Source organism: Heterodontus francisci, unplaced genomic scaffold (genome assembly GCF_036365525.1).
Source record: "Heterodontus francisci isolate sHetFra1 unplaced genomic scaffold, sHetFra1.hap1 HAP1_SCAFFOLD_222, whole genome shotgun sequence".
NCBI classification, from domain to species: Eukaryota; Metazoa; Chordata; class Chondrichthyes; order Heterodontiformes; family Heterodontidae; genus Heterodontus; species Heterodontus francisci.
This window is the reverse complement of record NW_027141699.1, coordinates 2,959,949-2,981,389: the sequence shown is the minus strand read 5'-3', so window position 1 is coordinate 2,981,389 and position 21,441 is coordinate 2,959,949. Positions and strand designations below refer to the sequence as shown.

The following is a 21,441-nucleotide window of genomic DNA, read 5'->3' as shown; positions in this document are numbered from 1 at the left end:
CTAATTCCATATTCCTACCACATGCCCTCCTGTTCCTATATTTTCCCTACCACCTACGTCTACTAGGGGCAATTTTTATAAGGGCCAATTTACCTATCAACCTGCAATGCTTTGGCATGTGGGAGGAAACCGACGCAGACACAGGGAGAACTTGCAAACTCCACACAGGCATTACCCGGAATTCAACCCGGGTCGCTGGAGCTGCGAGGCTGCAGTGCTAACCACTGCACCACTGTGCTGCTGATGTGAATAAAGAGTAAAACGTGTTAAGATGAAGTGCGGTGTGATTGAGGATAGCAGTAAATATTGTGTTGGTGAATTATTTGTGTTAATAAACTTCCACTGCGCCCTCTGCTGCAGGCTGCTGTTTATATCCAGCTGTGTATTAGTGCTGTGTGTGAACTAGATAAATGTTTGTTTCAACGCTGTTTGCAAAGCAATAGCATTGCACTCAAACAGTCCCTGACATTGCAACACACGTACAAAAGCAAAATACTGCGGATGCTGGAAATCTGAAACATAAACAGAAAATGCTTGAAATGCTCAGCAGGTCTGGCAGCATCTGTGGATAAAGAAACAAAGTTAATGTGAGCTAAGGAAACAGATCTGAACTGTTAACTGTTTCTCTCTGCACAGATGCTGCCAGACCTCCTGAGCATTTCCAGCATTTTCTGTTTTTATTTACAGCAACACAGGTGTTGGGAGGCTCAACATGGCTACACAATGTTACAAGGACGCTGAGTAACACCATCGACAACGGAACAGAGAGAATAACACACAGAAAACCAATAGACTGTGAGGAAGCAAAAGTGAGGGACAGAGAGAGATATAGACAACGAGACTGAGATGGAGAAACAAGGCATTTGTATGATTGTGTTATCCCTGTTATCTGAAGGTATTTCCTGGTGTGTAAATATGTTTTCTGTTGTGTAAAGATGTCCCCTGTTGCTGTGTAAAGGTTTTCCCTGTTACTGTTTTATTTTCTGTTACTGACCGTCCCCTCACTGTGACCATTTGCCCTGGTTTTATTGTGGCCAACATCACCATCTGGTGGTGGAGAGGAGGCGCTGCAGGAAGGGGTTGACAAAATGGGCGAGACTCGGCTGGTCCATGTTTGCAGTTTGTGCAGCTTGTGTTCGTGTGAGCAAAAGTGAGTTGTTACTGATTGATGTGTTCACTGGAAGATAAAAGCTGATTGCAAAAGAGTGACTTAGGAAGCATTTTGTTATGATGGGTAAACACTTGATGTTTCGAAAGTGAACTGTTTGTGTTACTACGAACATAAATAGCAGAGAATGGTTTCGATCTATTGATCTCTGGGTTATGGGCCCAGCACGCTTCCGCTGCGCCACTCTGCTAACCACTTATTTAAATTTTTGCTGCCTGTTAGTGAAATATGTTCATTTCCCCAATGTTTTTATCAAAATAGGATTGTCGTCTGAATGCTCAAGAATCCCAGACTCAGCAACACACGTGCTGACGGACTCACCCTCATTGCGTAATGACACAAGGACACTGAGTAACTGCACCGACAATGAGGCAGGCAGAGAAAGACACACAGAAAACCAGGAAGAGATTATCAGGACCCAGAAAGGAACAGACAGAGAAAGACTCACAGAAAACCAGGCAGAGACAGCGAGAGACCGATGATTTATGTAATCGTGTTCTCTATTGTGTAAAGATGTCCCCTGTGTTTTTAAAATATTTTTCCTGCTGTGTAATATGTTCCCTGTTGTGTAACTATATTCGCTTTTGTGTAAAGATGTTCTCTGTTATTGTGTAAAATGGTTCCCTGTTGGGTAAAGCTCTTCTTAGTTGTGTAAATATGATCCATCTTGTGTAAAAGTGTTCCCGGTTGTTTAAATATGTTCCCTGCTCTGTAATGTAGAGCTGAGTCTGCACTAATGGAATTGCTACAGTATCTTCCAGTCTGATACTGTATGAGGGCTGGAATGTGATCCAACGCACGTCTATGCAAATTAAATTGCTATTGTATCTTTTCGTTTCACACTCCGGGGGAGTTTTAAACTGAAATCTCAGTTTGTATCTTAGGTTATGCTATCTTTCAGATTCTCTCAATCTGATGACGCACTTGAGATTTAGACTAAAGAAAGGATGTACTGGCATTGGAGGAGTTCAAAAGAGATTCACTCAGCTGATTCCTGAGATCAAGGGGCTGACTTATCAAGAATGGCTAAACAGGTTATTCATTCGAGTTCAGAAGAATGAGGGGTGATCTTTTTGAAACGAACAAGATTCTGAGGGTGCTTAACAGGGTAAAGAAGGGTCTCTGACCTGAAACATTAACTCTGCTTCTATCTTCACAGATGCTGCCAGACCTGCTGAGTATTTCCAGCATTTCTTGTTTTTATTAACAGGGTCGATGTTGAGAAGATGTTTCCACTAGTGGGGGAATCTCAAACTAGGCGACATAGTTACAGAACAAGGGGACACTCATTTAAAACTGAGATGCAAAGGAATTTCTTCTCTCAAAGGGTAGTGAATGTCTGGAATTATCTACCCCAGACAGGTGTGGAGACGAGATCATTGAAAGTATTTAAAGAGGAAGTAGATAGATTTTTGAAATATTGGAGAGTTGAGGGCTATGAAGAGCTGGCATGAAAGAGGAATTGAGGTCTAGGGCAGATCAGCCCTGATCTTACTGAATGGCAGGGCAGGCTTGAGGGGCCGAATGGCCTACTCCTGCTCCTATTTCTTCTGTTATGTTATATCTAATGTATATGTCAGGATGCACTATGGGAATTAATACTGAAACTTATAAACTCATAACGTGTGTAAATATTGGGCTGATATTTAACTTGAATCTCAGAGTACATTATTGTGGTTAATTCTGTAACTTTGAAAAGGGAACTATGTGCGATAATGAAAACAAGAAATGCTGGAAATACTCAGCAGGTCTGGCAGCATCTGTATAGAGAGAAGCAGAGTTAACGTTTCAGGTCAGTGACCTTTCATCAGATGTGAAACTGATCAATCCACTGTTACAATAACTCCATCTCTGACTCCCTCCTGACAGTAACTAATCCTTTCACAGAGACTGTGGGTGGTTCTGAAAAGAGCCTTTGGGTTATGAAATGACATTTTTCCACTTTACTTTTTCTGGGAGTTCTGAGCGCTGAGAATGATTCTCACTGACATGTACAGGGCAACAGACCGACTGATTTGGCATAACGGTGTAACTAATGTTTGGGCTAACTCATGGCATCAGGTCAAACATGGGCAAGGAAACCTCCTGCTGATTACCACCTACCACCCCTTCCCAACCACCCCCATCTCCCCGCCCCTCAGCTGATGAGCCAGTACTCCTCTATGTTGATCACCACTTGGAGGGAGCACTGAGGTGGAACAGGGCGCAGAATGTAGTCTGGCTGGGGGATGTCAATGTCCATCACCATGAGTGGCTCGGTAGCACCACTACTGACCATGCTGGCAGAGTCTGAAAGGACATAGCTGCTCGATTGGGTCTGCAGTAGGTGGTGAGGGAACTAACAAGAGGGAAAAACATACTTGACCTCATCCTCACCAATCTGCCTGCCGCAGATGCATCTGTCCATGACAGTATTGGTAGGAGTGACCACTGCACACTCCTTGTGGAGATGAAGTCCCGTCTTCACATTGAGGATACCCTGCATTGTGTTGTGTGCCACTACCACTGTGCTAAATGGGATAGATTTTGAACAGATCTAGCAATGCGTAGCTGGGCATCCATGAGGTGCTGTGGACCATTAGCAGCGGCAGAATTGTACTCAACAACAATCTGTCACCTCATGGCCCGGCATATTCCCCCACTCTAACATTACCAACAAGCTGGGGATCAACCCTAATTCAATGAAGAGTGCAGGAGGGCATGCCAGGAGTAGCACCAGGCATACCTTGAAATGAGGCGTCAGGCTGATGAAGCTACAACACAGGACGACTTTCATGCCAAACAGCAGAAGCAGCATGTAATAGACAGGGCTAAGTGATCCCACAACCAACGGATCAGATCTACACCCTGGCACATCCAATGATGAATGGTGGTGGACAATTAAACAACCAACAGGAGGAGGTGGCTCCACAAATATCCCCAACCTCAATGATGGGGGAGCCCAGCACATCAGTGCAAAAGACAAGGATGAAGAATTTGCAACAATCTTCAACCAGAAGTGCCGAGTGGATTATCCATCTCGGCCTCCTTCTGAAGTCCCCAGCATCACAGATGACAGTCTTCAGCCAATTCTGTTCACTCCGGGTGATATCAAGAAACGAATGAAGGCATTGGATACAGCAACGGCTACGGGCCCTGGCAATATTCCGGCAATGGTACTGAAGACCTGTGCTCCAGAACTTGCTGCACCTCTAGCCAAGCTGTTCCAGTACAGCTACAACACTGGCATCTACTCGGCAAAGTGGAAAATTGCCCAGGTATGTCTTGTACACAAACAGCAGGACAAATCCAACCCAGCCAATTGCTGCCGCATCAGTCTACTCTCAATCATCAGTATAGTGATGGAAGATGTCATCGACAGCGATATCAAGCAGCACTTGCTTAACAATAACCTGCTCAGTGACACGCAGTTGGGTTCTGCCAGGGTCATTCAGCTCCTGACGTCATTACAGCCTTGGTTCAAACAAGGACAAAAGAGCTGAACTCAAGAGGTGAGGTGAGAGTGTCTGCCCTTGACATCAAGGTAGCATTTGACTGAGTATGGCATCAAGGAGCCAGAGCAAAACTGGAGTCAATGGGAATCAAGAGGAAAACTCTCCACTGGTTGGAATCATACCAAGCACAAAGGAAAATGGTTGTGATTGTTGGAGGTCAATCATCTCAGCTCCAGGACATTACTGCTGGAGTTCCTCAGGGTATTATCCTCGGCTCACGGCTCAACCTTCTTCACTACTTCATCAGTGACCTTCCTTCAATCATGAGGTCAGAACTGGGGATGTTCGCTGATGATTGAAAAATTCAGCACCATTCGCGACTCCTCAGATACTGAAGCAGTCCGTGTAGAACTGCAGCAAGACTTGGACAATATCCAGGCTTGGGCTGATAAGTGGCAAGTAACATTCATGCCACACAAGTACCAGGCAATGACCATCTCCAACAAGAGAGAATCTAACCATCTCCCATTGACATTCAACAGCATTACGATCACTGAATCCCCCACGAGCAACTTCCTGGGCGTTCCCATTGACCAGAAACTGAACTGGAGTAGCCTTATAAATAGTGTGACTACATGAGCTGGTCAGAGGGTAGGAATCATGCGGTGAGTAACTCACCTCCTGACTCCCCAAAGCCTGTCCACCATTTACAAGGCACAAGTCTGGAGTGTGATGGAATACTATCCACTTGCCCGGATGGGTGCAGCTCCAACAACACTCAAGAAGCTCGACACCATCCAGGACAAAGCAACATGCTTGATTGGCACCCCGTCCACAACATTCACTCCCTCCACCACTGACGTACAGTGGCAGCAGTGTGTACCATCTACAAGATGCACTGCAACAATGCACCAAGGCTACTCAGGCAGCACCTTCCAAACCTGCATCCTCTACTGCCAAGAAGGAGAAGGACAGCAGATGCATGGGAACACCACCACCTGAAAGTTCTCCTCCAAGCTGCACATCATCCTGACTTGGAACTATATCGCCATTCCTTCACTGTCGCTGGGTAAAAATCCTGGAACTCCCTTCCTAATGGCACTGTGGGTGTACCTACCCCACATGGACTGCAGTGGTTCAAGAAGGAAGCTCAGCACCACCTTCTCATGGGCAATTAGGGATGGACAATAAATGTTGGCCTGGCTGGCGACGTCCACATCCCATGAAACAAATAATTAAATACAATAACAGCTCATCTCAATTCCTGGCATTTCTAAATCCCACCAGTCCAACAGAAGCTGAACAATTATTGCATGTTGTGATTGATGGTCTGGTCTGTAAACTGCACTGTATCACAGATTGCTGACATTTGCTAACTGGAAGTGAGAACTGCAAAATCGGGGCAGTAGTTCACATAGTCTGTCAGTGTGAAAGAATCAGGCAATGTGAGGTAATAGAATTTGTCTGTAAATGTTACACTCAATTTGCTTTATATTTTTATATTGAAAATAAAAGTATTCATTTCGTGAAAATAGTGACATGTTGTCCAAACTTTGGTAGCCAGTTGTTTTCGTCTAGCACCCAGCAGGGCAATCCACAAGAATACCAATTTAAAGGAAAACAACAACTTTCTTCTGGATGAGAAGAGAGTGCTGATTGGTTGGCAAGTAAACTCTGATTGGTCGAGGCATTGCCATTCAGAATGCACCAGTTTATGGTAACTGCCCAGCTTTGTTTGAATTTTAAACCAGGCAGCTTGACTCTGATTGGTCAGGGCATTGCCCTGAGGAATGAGCCAGTGAATGGCTGTCACTTATTTTGTTTAGCTGAAATTGGCACAATATGTGTGCATGTTCTTTCTGTCTGCAAAGAACAGGGCCCTGTGTATTAATATATGTACCTTACAGTACACACCAGTGCACCATACTGTGAGCCGTACTGACAGTCATAAATCGGTTGTCAGTGTGATTCTTAGCACACTGAGAATTATTTAGCAAATGTTGTCCTATTGTGGAATCACATCTCATGTTGGATACTGTGTTTTGAGTTTTGCAAGCACGGGTTGGTTGGGTAGGGCCCATTGCGAACAGCGGAAGGGACATTTTATTTGATACAATCCGCCAGTTTTGGGATGTACGGTCTAGAAACCTAGCATCACACTGGTATTGAAATTCATATATCACGTTACTTATTTGTGTGATAGGCAGGACGTCTCTTTTGCTTGACAGCAGCATCCTGTTAGTGGCGAACACCACACTTGTTGCTCCTGCATAGTAACAGCAGGAAACAGCGAGCTTCACCTGTTACTGAAATACTGGGGATATATTACCTTTCCAGGGTAATTTGAGGAGACTGGGCACTTTTCAGGGCTCAAACTGACGTCCTTCAGCCCATTTATAAGTTTGTGCGATATACAGATAGAAATGATCTGATCAGTGTAGCCATTGTAATGCAGGATTCTTTGATTCGCCCTATTTCAGCATCAAGCTTGCATGGTGAGCAAACGGCTCAGCCCTATTTATGAGGTTGCCGATAAGACCAATCTTCTAGCGCGTGGAACTGTAAGAATCCCAACGCGTGTATTGACCAGTGAAGGTAGGTTTGTGGCAGACCGTGGTAGAAAACCCCTTAGCAGAATTCTCAACTAGTACATCAAGGAAAGGGAGCTCATTTGACTGCTCCATTCCACAGGTGAATTTGAGTGTTGGATGGAGCCCATGAAGACGTGCAAGGAAATTATTTCATGCAGCTGCGGATTCAAATATAGCAAACGTATCATCTGCATATCGGAAATATGCAAGAGGTATGAGGTTAGGTGTCATTCCCTTAAAAACAGGTTTGTCATGGAATCCAACAAAGATGTTTGTGAGAGCTGGGCCTCGAGGGGATCCCATGGTGTCAATAAAACTGAACTCAACTGTGCAAGTTGCCGAGTTCATAAGTTCAATGAATACTGATTCACTGGCGCAGTGGTTAGCACTGCAGCCTCACATCTCCAGCAACCTGGGTTCGACTCTTGGTACTGCCTGTGCGGACTTTGCAAGTTCTCCCTGTGACCCTGTGGTTTTCGCCAGGTGCTCTGGTTTCCTCCCACAACCAAAGACTTGCAGGTTGGTAAGTAAATTGGCCATTATAAATTGCCCCTAGTATAGGTAGGTGGTAGGGGAATATAGGTACAGGTGGGGATGTGGTAGGAATATGGGATTAGTGTAGGATTAGTATAAATGGGTGGCTGATGGTCGGCACAGACTCTGTGGGCCGAAGGGCCTGTTTCAGTGCTGTATCTCTAAATAAATAAATAAACAATGGTGACGAGTCCAGATTGCCATGATATAGCGCTGCAGTGCAAATATCTATGGCTTCCTTAAGTGGTACATTGGTGAATGGGCGAGCAATGTCAAATGAACATCTGGACACGGCATTGCTATCGATATGCAAGTCCTGTATGGTCTTCACAAATGTGAAGGAATCCTTCACCGTGTATGTGGAGAACTTGCTCAAAAACTGGTTGTAACAATTTGCCCAACCATTTGGCAAATTCATTTCAGGATACTATTTACATTACTTCAAATAAAGAAAACACAACGACACAAAGAACTGAGCACAACGCTGAAAGTTTCACAGCAAATAGTCAAATGGGAAAAGGACGAAATACAGAAAGAAAAAGCCTAAAATGCTGAAAACACTCAGTCAGTCCGGAAACAACTGTGGAGAAGAGAAGCTCGGGTTACTGGTCCAGTTCTGTGACCCTTCTATAGACCTGAAACATTGCTCCTACCTTCCTCTCTCCACAGATACTGCTGGAACTGCTGAGTGTTTCCAGAATCTTCTGTTATTATTCAGGTTTCCAGTGTGAGCAGTATTTCTCTGCCATTCAATAAGATCACAGCTGATCTCCTGCATCAACTCCATCTTACCACACTAGCACAGATCCCTTGATTCCCTGAGTATCCAAAAACCTATCGATCTCTCTCTTTGATATACCCAATGATTGAGCATCCACAGCTCGAGAGTCATAGAGAGATACAGCACTGAAACAGGCCCTTCGGCCCACCGAGTCTGTGCCGACCAACAACCACCCATTTATACTAATCCTACATTCATCCCATATTCCCTACCTTATTCCCACCATTCTCCTACCACCTATCTACACTAGGGGCAATTTACAATGGCCAATTTACCTATCAACCTGCAAGTCTTTGGCTGTGGGAGGAAACTGGAGCACCCGGCGGAAACCCACGCGGTCACAGGGAGAACTTGCAAACTCCGCACAGGCAATACCTAGAACGGAACCGAGGTCACTGGAGCTGTGAGGCTGCGGTGTTAACCACTGTGCGTAGAGAATTCCAAAGATTCACAATGCTTTGAGTGAAAACAAATTCTCCTCTTCTCAGTCCTAAATGATGGAGCCATTTATACTGAGACTGTGATCCCTAGTTCTAGATTCCCCAGCCAGAGGAAACATCCTCCCAGCATTTACCCTGTTAAATACCTTAAGATGTTTAGGTGCCAGTAAGATTACCTCTCACTCTTCTAAATTCTGAGGAATATCGGCCTCGTCGACTCAATCTCTTCTCATAGGACAATCCCCTCTTCCCAGGAAGCAATCGAGTGACACTTTGATACACTTCCTTTAAGGCAAGTATATCCTTCCTTAGATAAGGGGACCAAAACTGTACACAGTGCTCCAGGTGTGATCTCACCAAGGCTCTGTCTAATTGCAGTCAAACTTCTTTATTCTTATAAAAACTCTTCACAATGTTGAACACAACTATTAACTGACCCATTAACATCTCTGCTCTAAGAACAAGGACCCCAGCTTCACACACCCCAGACCCCTATTCTTTCCACATTAGCTGAATTCCTGCATCTCTGATACATTCCACTAAATCTCCTCTGCACCCTCTCTAAGGCCTTGACATTCCTGCTAAAGTGTGGAGCATTGAATTAGACACAATGCTCTAGCTGAGGCCTATAACCAGTGAGATTTATAAAGGTTCAGCGTAAATTCCTTGTCTGTGTCCCGTACTCCCATTTCTGGTTTCCAACTCAATGTCGGCTCTGAGCTGTTGAAACTGCCTGAATAAATATTTCCACCCAACAAAGCGCTCGGAATGTGAGAAGGGACAAAGTGAGTGACCAAGTACATCAACTCCAAGTAAAACTCCACCATGTAGTGAAAACACTCAAAACACAACGGCTCTTTTAAGAGCCACCCACAATTTCTCTGAAAAAGATGCACCAACATCTCTCCAGAATTGGTTTATTTAATTATTTATTTAGAGATACAGCACTGAAACAGGCCCTTCGTCTCACCGGGTCTGTGCCGACCAACAACCACCCATTTATACTAACCCTACACTAACCCCATATTCTCTACCACATCCCCACTATTCTCCGACCTACACTAGGAGCAATTTACAATCACCAATTTACCTATCAACCTGCAAGTCTTTTGCAGGTGGGAGGAAACCGGAGCACCCGGAGGAAACCCACGCGGTCACAGGGAGAACTTGCAAACTCCGCACAGGCAATACCTAGAACGGAACCGAGGTCACTGGAGCTGTGAGGCTGCGGTGTTAACCACTGTGCGTAGAGAATTCCAAAGATTCACAATGCTTTGAGTGAAAACAAATTCTCCTCTTCTCAGTCCTAAATGATGGAGCCATTTATACTGAGACTGTGATCCCTAGTTCTAGATTCCCCAGCCAGAGGAAACATCCTCCCAGCATTTACCCTGTTAAATCCCTTAAGATGTTTAGGTGCCAGTAAGATTACCTCTCACTCTTCTAAATTCTGAGGAATATCGGCCTCGTCGACTCAATCTCTTCTCATATGACAATCCCCTCTTCCCAGGAAGCAATCGAGTGACACTTTGATACACTTCATTTAAGGCAAGTATATCCTTCCTTAGATAAGGGGACCAAAACTGTACACAGTGCTCCAGGTGTGATCTCACCAAGGCTCTGTCTAATTGCAGTCAAACTTCTTTATTCTTATAAAAACTCTTCACAATGTTGAACACAACTATTAACTGACCCATTAACATCTCTGCTCTAAGAACAAGGACCCCAGCTTCACACACCCCAGACCCCTATTCTTTCCACATTAGCTGAATTCCTGCATCTCTGATACATTCTAGTAAATCTCCTCTGCACCCTCTCTAAGGCCTTGACATTCCTGCTAAAGTGTGGAGCATGGAATTAGACACAATGCTCTAGCTGAGGCCTATAACCAGTGAGATTTATAAAGGTTCAGCGTAAATTCCTTGTCTGTGTCCCGTACTCCCATTTCTGGTTTCCAACTCAATGTCGGCTCTGAGCTGCTGAAACGGCCTGATTAAATATTTCCACCCAACAAAGCGCTCGGAATGTGAGAAGGGACAAAGTGAGTGACCAAGTACATCAACTCCAAGTAAAACTCCACCATGTAGTGAAAACACTCAAAACACAACGGCTCTTTTAAGAGCCACCCACAATTTCTCTGAAAAAGATGCACCAACATCTCTCCAGAATTGGTTTATTTAATTATTTATTTAGAGATACAGCACTGAAACAGGCCCTTCGTCTCACCGGGTCTGTGCCGACCAACAACCACCCATTTATACTAACCCTACACTAACCCCATATTCTCTACCACATCCCCATTATTCTCCAACCTACACTAGGAGCAATTTACAATCACCAATTTACCTATCAACCTGCAAGTCTTTTGCAGGTGGGAGGAAACCGGAGCACCCGGAGGAAACCCACGCAGACACAGGGAGAATTTGCAATCTCCACACAGGCAGTACCCAGAATTGAACCCGGGTCACTGGAGCTGTGAGGTTGCAGTGCTAACCACTGCGCCACTGTGCCACCCATAACTGGTTTTACTGCTCAGTAACTCTCTGGAACTTTCTCACTGTCTTTGTGTTTTCTGTTTCAATCTGGTATGGAGATTCTGGGAAGATGAGTTTCACTGGTGGGAGGATCTTTGTGGTTTTCCTGCAGAAACACAAAACAAAGTCTCTTTTCAGAGTCACCCACCGCCTCATAGGGACAGCAGTGACATGGGAACGGGAGCTGGGGTGTGTTTTATGCCGGAAATATCAGTTAATGATTTATGTTGTGCTCTCGTTATATTCCAATCTCTGAATTGAGCCTTTCCACCGCACCAGGGTTTTGGGGAGAGTTTTCATCGTTTCTTTTCCAAACGTACAGACGATGTTATAAATTTGCTGATTGACCCAGATGGCGGATTCTCCCCTCACAGTGAAAAGTAACATCGCACCTTCACATCTGCCCATTGTTTTATAATTGAATAATTAGTCAAATGGAATTATTTGTGATGTTATTTCCCCCGAGATGGTGTTTCCTGCAGTGAAACTGACAGGGTTTGTGAATCTGATCAGTTTCAGCTCAGTCATTCAGGGACCTGGAATTCCTGCAGTTTGAGCCCGCTGTAACCCCAGCCCACTTCTGATTGTTCACCCTCTTCTCATAAAGTCAGTTACAGCACATGAGGAGGCCATTCGCCCCATTAAGTCCATGTCGGGTTTCCAATCTGTTCAGTCCCCGACTCGATCCCCAAAGCCCTGCATAACCCCTTTGGGTCAAAATGACCGCGACAGGACTTAAACCTGCAATCTTCTGATAACTTCATGGAATACACTGAAGTTAAACGCCTTATCCATTCGGCCACACGGCCATTAGATAAAATGAATGATCCAATCGGAGAACCTCGAAGCACAAAATACAGCAAATCATTGGTTGAACCTCTCAACCTGGCACAATATTTGAATTTGTGAAAGCCGCCAATTTCACTCTGGAAAAGAAGTGATCGACTGGAAAAGTACATAAAAATCTATTTTCCCGTAGCGGTTTAAATAAACTTTTAAAACACAATTTTGCTTTTACCGACTCAAATTGCTGGTGCTATTTTATGAACAGCTTTATTTTGCCAATTTTTGTCAACTTCTTATCCGTAACTGACAGTAAAAGACTCCGTTCAGCAAACTTTCACACGACAAATAACTCAAACTCGGTGTGGAAGTAATAAATTGCAGACTATTGGTAATTCCCCTTCACACAGGCTTCAGGGGGACAGTGAGAAGCCACTGACATAGTTGCTTCATCCTTTTAAAAGGTTCCCATTCTGTCCTGTTACTGATGTGCTGGAATCAGATTTGTATTTAACAAGTTATTTCTCTGAAAACAAAATCCTCAACAGACCAGCTGGGAATCTGGGAATCACTATAGTAAAATAAAAGGCTTTTGATTGAGAAGACGGGACCTTCTCACCAGCATCCGGGTTACATTCCCCTCACATCTTTACACAGTGAGCAGCTCTTTCCCTCGAGAAATAGACAGCAGCAGTTTGAAGTTCAGTAAAAGGATCGGTTCATTGAGACAAGTTTCTGACTGACAGGTGGTGCTGAATATTAATACAAGAAGGTCCTGGAATGGGAAACAAGTGTCCAGAGTGGGGTCTGAAATCAGGACAGGGAAATGGCCAGCACTGACACAGATCATTTCATTATTACATTGATATCTGACTGTCTATAAGGAGAAGCGAGTTAAACACATGATGGTGAAAGGAATGGAAGATGACGCTGGTTGTTCTAGATGAAGAGGGATAGACAGAGGTGTGGGTACAGCAGACTTCAGACAATAATCAGCCCTTTCAGATACTGTGGGTGGATCTGAAAAGAGCCTTTGGGTATTTGATAAAAATCCTGGCAGATTGACTTGGTTTTAGTGCCCTGAGCGCTGGATTTCTTGGGCAGCAACACGGCCTGGATATTCGGCAGCACTCTGCCCTCAGTGTCCTGGAATCAAAAGCAAGTGTCCAGAGTGGGACCTGAAATCAGGATAGGGGAAAAAGCTCTTTGTTTAAAAACCCTCAAATAGCTACCTTGTAATCGGTAAGGTTGCTAATGTTTTAGTTAGTGTAATATATAATAATTACTAATTAGAAAGTGCTGTTTGGACAGAGTGTAAAGCTGTGAGTTGATGTGTGAGGGACTTCACTGACTAGGGGAAGGAGGTGCTCTTTGGTCTTTCTTTTCTTTTCTGCCTTTTCAGCCTCCATGGTACAGGGGAAGAAGCTGATTGGTGAGTAACTGGTAAATAATTCTACTTATTACACTTATTACACGAGCAACAATTAGTTTGTAAAGCTAAGTAATGGCAGGGCAGCTTGGCCAAGTGGAATGTGCCTCCTGTGGTATGTGGGAAGTCATGGATGCACCATGTGTCCTTGACAAACACATCTGCAGGAAGTGTCACCAGCTGCAGAAGCGTGAGCTCCAGGTTTCAGAACTCGAGCAGCAACTGGAGTCAGTGTTGTGCATCCGCAAGGCAGAGAACTACGTGGATAGGACTTTTCAGCAGGTTGTCACCTCGGCGCTGAAGAGAGCACAGGCTGAGAGGGATTGGGAGTTTGCCAGACAGACAAGAAGGTCAAGGCAGGTAGTGCAGGAGTCCCTGGAGGGCATCCCACTTTCTAACTGGTATTCAGTTCTGAGTACTGATGGGAGAGAGGGTTCCTCTGGAGAGTGCAGTGAGAGTCATGACCAGAACTCCATGGGTGGCTCAGCTGTGCCGGGAGGGAGTAGAACATACAAGAGAGCAATACTGGCAGGGGATTGTATAGTTAGGGGAACAGATAGGTATTTCAGTGCTCGCAAACCAGGTTTCCTCCTTGGTGCAAGGATCATGGATATCACTGGCTACAGAGCATTCTGGAGGGCAAGGATGCACAGCCAGAGGTCGTGGTCCACATTGGTACCAACGATATAGGAAGAAAGAGGGATGAGATCCTTCAGGCTGAGTTTAGGGAGTTAGGAAAGAGATTAGCAAGCAGGACCTCAAAGGTAGTAATCTCCAAATTACTCCCAAGGCCACATGCTAGTGAGTATAGAAATAGGAGAATACACCAGATGAATGCATGGCTGGAGAGATGGTGCAGGAAGGAGGGCTTCCGATTGCTGGGGCATTGGGACCAGTTCTGGGGAAGGTAGGACCTATATAAGTCGAACGGTCTGCACCTGAACAGGACTGGGATGAATATCCTTGCAGGTGCTGTTGGGGATTGTTTAAACTAATTTGGCAGCTTGATGGGAACCTGACGGGAGTTTCAGACAGGGCAATTTCAGGGCAGGGAACAGGAGGCAGAAAATTAGCGAATGATTCTGAAAGACAGAAGAAGCAAAGTTTAAAAAGTGTGCAGCAGAGGAATTTGGCAGTGTTAAAGGATATTTATTTATTTAAAGAGGCAACTTGATTGAAACATATCAGATCCTAAGGAGTCTTGACAAGGTGGATGTGGAAAGGATGTTTCCCCTTGTGGGAGAATCTGGAATTAGGGGTCACTGTTAAAAAATAAGGGGTCACCCATTTAAGACAGAGATGAGGAGAATTTTTTTCCCTCAGAGGGTGGTGAGTTTTTGGAACTCTCTTCCTCAATAGGCGGTGGAAGCAGAGACTTTGAATATTTTTAAGGCAGAGGGACATCGATTCTTGATCAGCAAAGGGGTGAAAGGTTATCGGGGGTAGGCGGGAATGTGGAGTAATCAGTTCAGCCGTGAACTTATTGAATGGGGAAGCAGGGTCTAGGGGTCGAATGGCCTACTCCTGCTTCTAATTTTTATACTTGTATGTATATTCATATGGTGAATAAAGCTGATGAGCTGAGGGCACAGATAGACACATAGAACAATACGGCACAGGAACAGGCCATTCGCCCCTCCAAGCCTGCGCTGATAAAGTAACATCACACTTTTTATTTTTATTTAGAGATACAGCACTGAAACAGGCCCTTTGGCCCACTGAGTCTGTGCTGACCAACAACCACCCATTTATACTAACCCTACAGTAATCCCATATTCCCTACCACCTACTTACCCTAGGTGCAATTTACAATGGCCAATTTACCTATCAACCTGCAAGTCTTTGGCTGTGGGAGGAAACAAGAGCACCCGGCGAAAACCCACAGGGAGAACTTGCAAACTCCACACAGGCAGTACCCAGAATCGAACCCGGGTTCCTGGAGCTGTGGTGCTAACCACTGCGCCATTGTGCCCACACATGGTAACACAATATCATTGCAATAAGGGAAACTTGGCTTCAGGAGGGCAAGAATGGCAGCTCAACATCTCTGGATATAGAGTTTTCATGCGGCATAGGGATAAAAAAGGTGGGAGTGTAGCATTATTAGTTAAGGAAGGCATGCAGCTTTGAGGAGGGATTAAATGCTAAATGAATCATCAAATGAGGCCATATGGGTGGAGCTCAGAAATAAAAAAGGGGCAGCCACACTACTAGGAGTGTACTGTAGACCCCCAAATAGTGAGAGAGAGATAGAAGAACAAATATGTTGGCAAATTTCTGAGTGCAAAACTATAGGGAAATAATAGTTGTGGATTTCAACTATCCCAATATCAACTGGGATAGAAACAGTGTGAAGGGCACAGAGGGCACAACATTCTTGAAATCCATTCAAGAGAACTGTAATAGCCAGCACGTCACACGCCCAATGAGAGGGGGCACAATTCTAGAGCGAGTCTTCAGTAATGAAGCTGGGCAAGTAGCAGTGGGTGACCATTTTGGAGATAGCATTTTTTTATTCATTCATGGGATTTTGGGCGTCGCTGGCCAGGTCAGCATTTATTACCCATCCCTAATTGCCCTTGGCAAGGTGGTGGTGAGCTGCCTTCTTGAACCGCTGCAGTCCATTTGGGGTAGGTGCACCCACAGTGCTATTCAGAATGGAGTTCCAGAATTTTGACCCAGTGACAGTGAAGGATCCGCGATATAGTTCCAAGTCAGGATGGTGTGTGTCCTGGTGGGGAACTTGCAGGTGGTGGTGTTCCCATGCATTTTCTGCCCTTGTACGTCTAGTTGGTAGAGGTCACAGGTTTGGAAGGTGCTGTTCAAGGAGCCTTGGTGCATTGCTGCAGTGCATCTTGTAGATGGTACACACTGCTGCCACTGTGCGTTGGTGGTGGAGGGAGTGAATGTTTGTAGATGGGGTGCCAATCAAGTGGGCTGCTTTGTCCTGGATGGTGTTGAGCTTCTTGAGTGTTGTTGGAGCTGCACCGATCCAGGCAAGTGGAGACTATTCCAACACACTCCTGACTTGTGCCTTGTAGATGGTGGACAGGCTTTGGGGAGTCAGGAGGTGAGTTACTCGCCTCAGGATTCCTAGCCTCTGACCTGCTCCTGTAGCCACGGTATTTATAAGGCTACTCCAGTTCAGCTTCTGGTCAATGGTGCCCCTAGGATGTTGATAGTGGGGGATTCAGCAATGGTAATGCCATTGAATGTCAATGGGAGATAGTTCGATTCTCTCTTGTTGGTGATGGTCATGGCACTTGTGTGGCCCGAATGTTACTTGCCACTTATCAGCCCAAGCCTGGATATTGTCCATGTCTTGCTGCATTTCTACACGGACTGCTTCAGTATCTGAGGAGTCATGAATGGTGCTGAACATTGTGCAATCATCAGCGAACATCCCCACTTCTGACCTTATGATTGAAGGAAGGCCATTGATGAAGCAGCTGAAGATGGTTGGGCCGAGGACATTACCCTGAGGAGCGCCTGCAGTGATGTCCTGGAGCTCAGATGATTGACCTCCAACAACCACAACCATCTTCCTTTGCGCTAGGTATGACTCCAGCCAGTGGAGGGTTTTCCCATTGACCTCAGTTTTGCTCGGGCTCCTTGATGCCATACTCGGTCAAATACTGCCTTGATGTCAAAGGCAATCACTCACACCTCACCTCTTTTGTCCATGTTTGAACCAAGGCTGTCATGAGGCCAGGAGCTGAGTGGCCCTGGCAGAACCCAAACTGAGTGTCACTGAGGCAGGTTATTGCTAAGCAAGTGCCGCTTGATGGCACCTTCCATCATTTTACTTATGATTGAGAGTAGACTGATGGGGCCTAAAGTGATGGAAGGTGTCATCAACATTGCCATCAAGCAGCACTAGCAGATATGTCCTTCAGGATTCGGCCAGTAGAGATGCTCCCGAGCCACTCTTGGTGATGGACATTGAAATCCCGCAGCAAGAGGACATTCTGTGCTCTTGCCACCCTCAGTGCTTCCTCCAAATGCTGTTCAACATGGAGGAGTACTGACTCATCAGCTGAGGGAGGGCAGTAGGTGGTAATCAGCAGGAGGCTTCCTTGTCCATTGCTTGATCTGATGCCATGAGACCTCATGGGGTCCAGAGTCGATGTTGAGGACTTACAGGGCAATTCCCTCTCTACTGTACCGACACCTCTGGTGAGTCTGTCCTGCCCGTGGGACAGGACATACCCAGGGATGGTGACGGCAGTGTCTGCGACATTGCCTGTTAGGTATGATTCTGTGAGTATGACTATGTCAGGCTGTTGCTCTCCCAACTTAACACAAGCCACCAGATGTTACTAAGGAGGACTTTGCAGGGTCGACAGCGCTGGGTTTGCCATTGTCATTTCTGGTGCCTCGGTCGACGCCGGGTGGTCCGTCTGCTTTCATTCCTTTTTATGGACTTCGTAGTGTTTAGTTTCAACTGAGTGGCTCGCTCGGCCATTTCAGAGGGCATGTAAGAGTCAACCACATTGCTGTGGGTCTGGGGTCGCATGCAGGCCAGACAAGAACAGCAGATCTCCTTCCCTAAAGGGCATTAGTGAACCAGATGGGTTTTTACAACCATCAACAATGGTTTCATGGCCATCATTAGACTTGCTTTTTAATTGCAGATTTATTGTTTGGATTTAAATTTCAATGGTGGGATTTGAACCCACGTCCCCTGAGCAATACCCTAGGTGTCTGGGTTACGAATCCACTGACAAGTCCACTGACAAGACCACTACGCCACCACCACCCCTAGTGACCATACTGCAATTAGTTTTGGCATAATCATGTAAAAGGACAAAGATACAACAGAAGTAAAAATTCTAAATTGGGGGAAGGCAAATTTAACAAAACTGAGAGGTGACTTGGTGGATGTAGACTGGATACAACTACTTGAAGGAAACCCCAAAGATGTTCTATCAGTACATTAAGAGCAAGAGGATAACTAAGGAAAGGGTACGGCCTATCAGAGATGTACAAGGGAACGTATGAGTGGATGCAGAAGATGTGTGTGGGGTTCTTAATGAGTTTTTGTCTCTGCCTTCACAAAGGAGAGGGATGATGCAGACAAAGAAGAGGAGTGTGAAATATTAGATACGATAAGCATAATGAGAGTGGACGTACTCGAGAGTCTGACATCCTTGAAAATGAATAAATCACCAGGGCCAGATGGTTTGCATCTGAGGTTATCAAAGGAAGCCAAGGAGTAAATAGTGGATGCGCTGAGGATCATCTTAAAATCCTCACTGGATATGGGGGAGGTGCCGGAGGATTGGAGGTCTGCGAACGTTGTACTATTATTTAAAAAGGATGTGAGGGATTGGCCAAATAATTATAGGCCGGTCAGTCTGACCTCGGTGGTGGGTAAATTATTAAAATCAATTCTGAGGGACAAGATAAACTGCCACTTAGAAAGGCACAGATTAATCAGGGATAGTCAGCATGGATTTGTTAAGGGAAGGTCATGTCTCGCTAACTTGATTGAGTTTTTTGAGGAAGTAACAAGGAACATTGATGAGGATAGTGTGGTGGATGTGGTTTACATGGATTTTAGTAAGGACCCACATGGCAGACTGGTCAGTAAAATGAAAGCCCATGGAATACAGGGGAATGTGGCAGGTTGGATCCAAAATTGACTCAGTGACAGGAAACAAAGGATAGTTATCGACGGATGTTTTTTGCGAATGGAAAGCAGCTTTCAGTGGCATTCCACAGGGCTCAGTGTTGGGTCCCTTGCTGTTTGTGGTATATATTAATGATTTGGAATTAAATTTGGGAGGTATGATTGGGAAATTTGCTGATGACACAAAAATTGGCCGTTCAATTGATAGTGAGGAGGATAGCTGTAGACTTAAGAATGAGATGAATGGATTGGTTGAGTGGGCGGAAAAGTGGCAAATGGAATTCAATCTGGAGAAGTGTGAGGGAATGCATTTGGGGAGGGCAAACAAAGCAAGGGAATACACAATAAACGGGAAGATATTGAGAGGGGTAAAAGAAGTGAGAGACTTTGGAGTACATGTCCACAGGTCCCTGAAAGTGGCAGGACAGGTAGATAGAGTGGTGAAGAAGGCATAGAGAATGCTTTCCTTTATTGGCCAAGGTATAGAATAGAAAAGCAGGGATGTAGTGCTAGAACTGTATAAAACGGCGGTTAGGCCACAGCTGGAGTGTTGCATACAGTTCTGGTACAGTTTGCATACATTACAGAAAGGACATAATTGCTGTGGAGAGAGTACAGAGGAGATTTACAAGAACGTTGCCAGGGCTTGAAAGTTGCAGCTATGAGCAAATATTGGAGCGGCTCGGGTTGTTTTCCTTAGAACAGAGGAGTCTGAGGGGTGACTTGAATGAGGTGTACAAAATTATGAGGCGCCTAGACAGAGTGGACAGGAAGGACCTGTTTCCCCTGGTGGGGAGGTCAGTTACCAGGGGGCACAGATTTAAGGTGATTGGGAGACGGATTAGAGGGGACATGAGGGGAAATGTTTTTACCCAGAGGGTGGTGGGTGTCTGGAATTCGCTGCCAGGAATGGTGGTGGAGGCAGAAACCCTCAACTCATTTAAAAATCCCTGAACATGCACCTGAAGCGCTGTAACCTGCAAGTCTACGGATCAGGTGCTGGAAGGTGGGAATAGATTGGGTGGCTAGTTTTTTCGGCCAGAGCAAACGCGATGGGCTGAATGGGCTCCTTCCGTGCCCTAATTTCTCTATGATTCTATGGAAATTGCCAGCACTGACACAGATCATTTAATTAGTACATTGATATTGGACTGACTATAAGGAGAAGCTAGTTAAACACATAATGGTGAAAGGAATGGAAGATGACGCTGGTTGTTCGAGATGAAGAGTGATAGACAGAGCTGTGGGTACAGCAGACTTCAGACAGTAATCAGCCCTTTCAGATACTGTGGGTGGCTCTGAAAAGAGCCTTTGAGTATTTGAAAAAATCCTGGCAGATTGATTTGGCTTTGGTGCCCGGAGCGCTGGTTTTCTTGGGCAGCAACACGGCCTGGATATTCGGCAGCACCCTACCCTGAGCGATGGTCACCCCTCCCAGCAGCTTGTTGAGCTCCTCGTCATTGAGGACGGCCAGCTGTAGGTGTCTGGGGATGATGCGGGTCTTCTTGTTGTCCCGGGCCGCGTTACCGGCCAGCTCGAGGATTTCAGCGGTCAGATCCTCGAGCACAGCAGCCAGATAGACCTGGGCTCCGGCACCCACACGCTCAGCATAGTTTCCCTTTGTCAGGAGCCTGTGAACACGGCCCACCGGGAACTGTAGTCCAGCCCGGGAGGAGCGAGACTTGGCCTTGGACCGAGCTTTCCCGCTGGTCTTTCATCTTCCAAACATTTCCACAATCTCACAAATACTTTCACAATGAATGGATAATTTCGTCAGCATTAAACATACACATGGGGTAGTCAGGATGGTCGAGCAGTCTGAGACGGTTCATTCAGATCACAATTCTCTCTGCAGAGGTGGGTTCAAATTCCCCTTCTGATAAGTTGTGTTTTGACATGACTAGAGCTATTTGGGAGTAGCGATGAAGAACAAACAGAGATCACGAAAGAATATTGACAAGCAAAATCAAGACAAATCCAAAGATGTTTCATCAATACATTGCAGTCAGAGGCAACTGAGGAAAGAGTAGGGCCCATCAAAGACCTAAAAATGTAACCTATGTGTCAGGGTGGAAGATGTTGGTATGTTCATTAATGAATATTTTACTTTCTTCG

At 45.4% G+C, this 21,441-nt stretch overlaps 1 pseudogene; it reads right to left on the bottom strand.

Moving 5' to 3' along the window:
- The window catches only part of LOC137364428 (histone H2A-like), a 29,277-nt pseudogene extending 8,222 nt beyond the window's left edge, over nt 1–21,055 (bottom strand).
- Between the last annotated feature and the right edge of the window lie 386 nt (nt 21,056–21,441).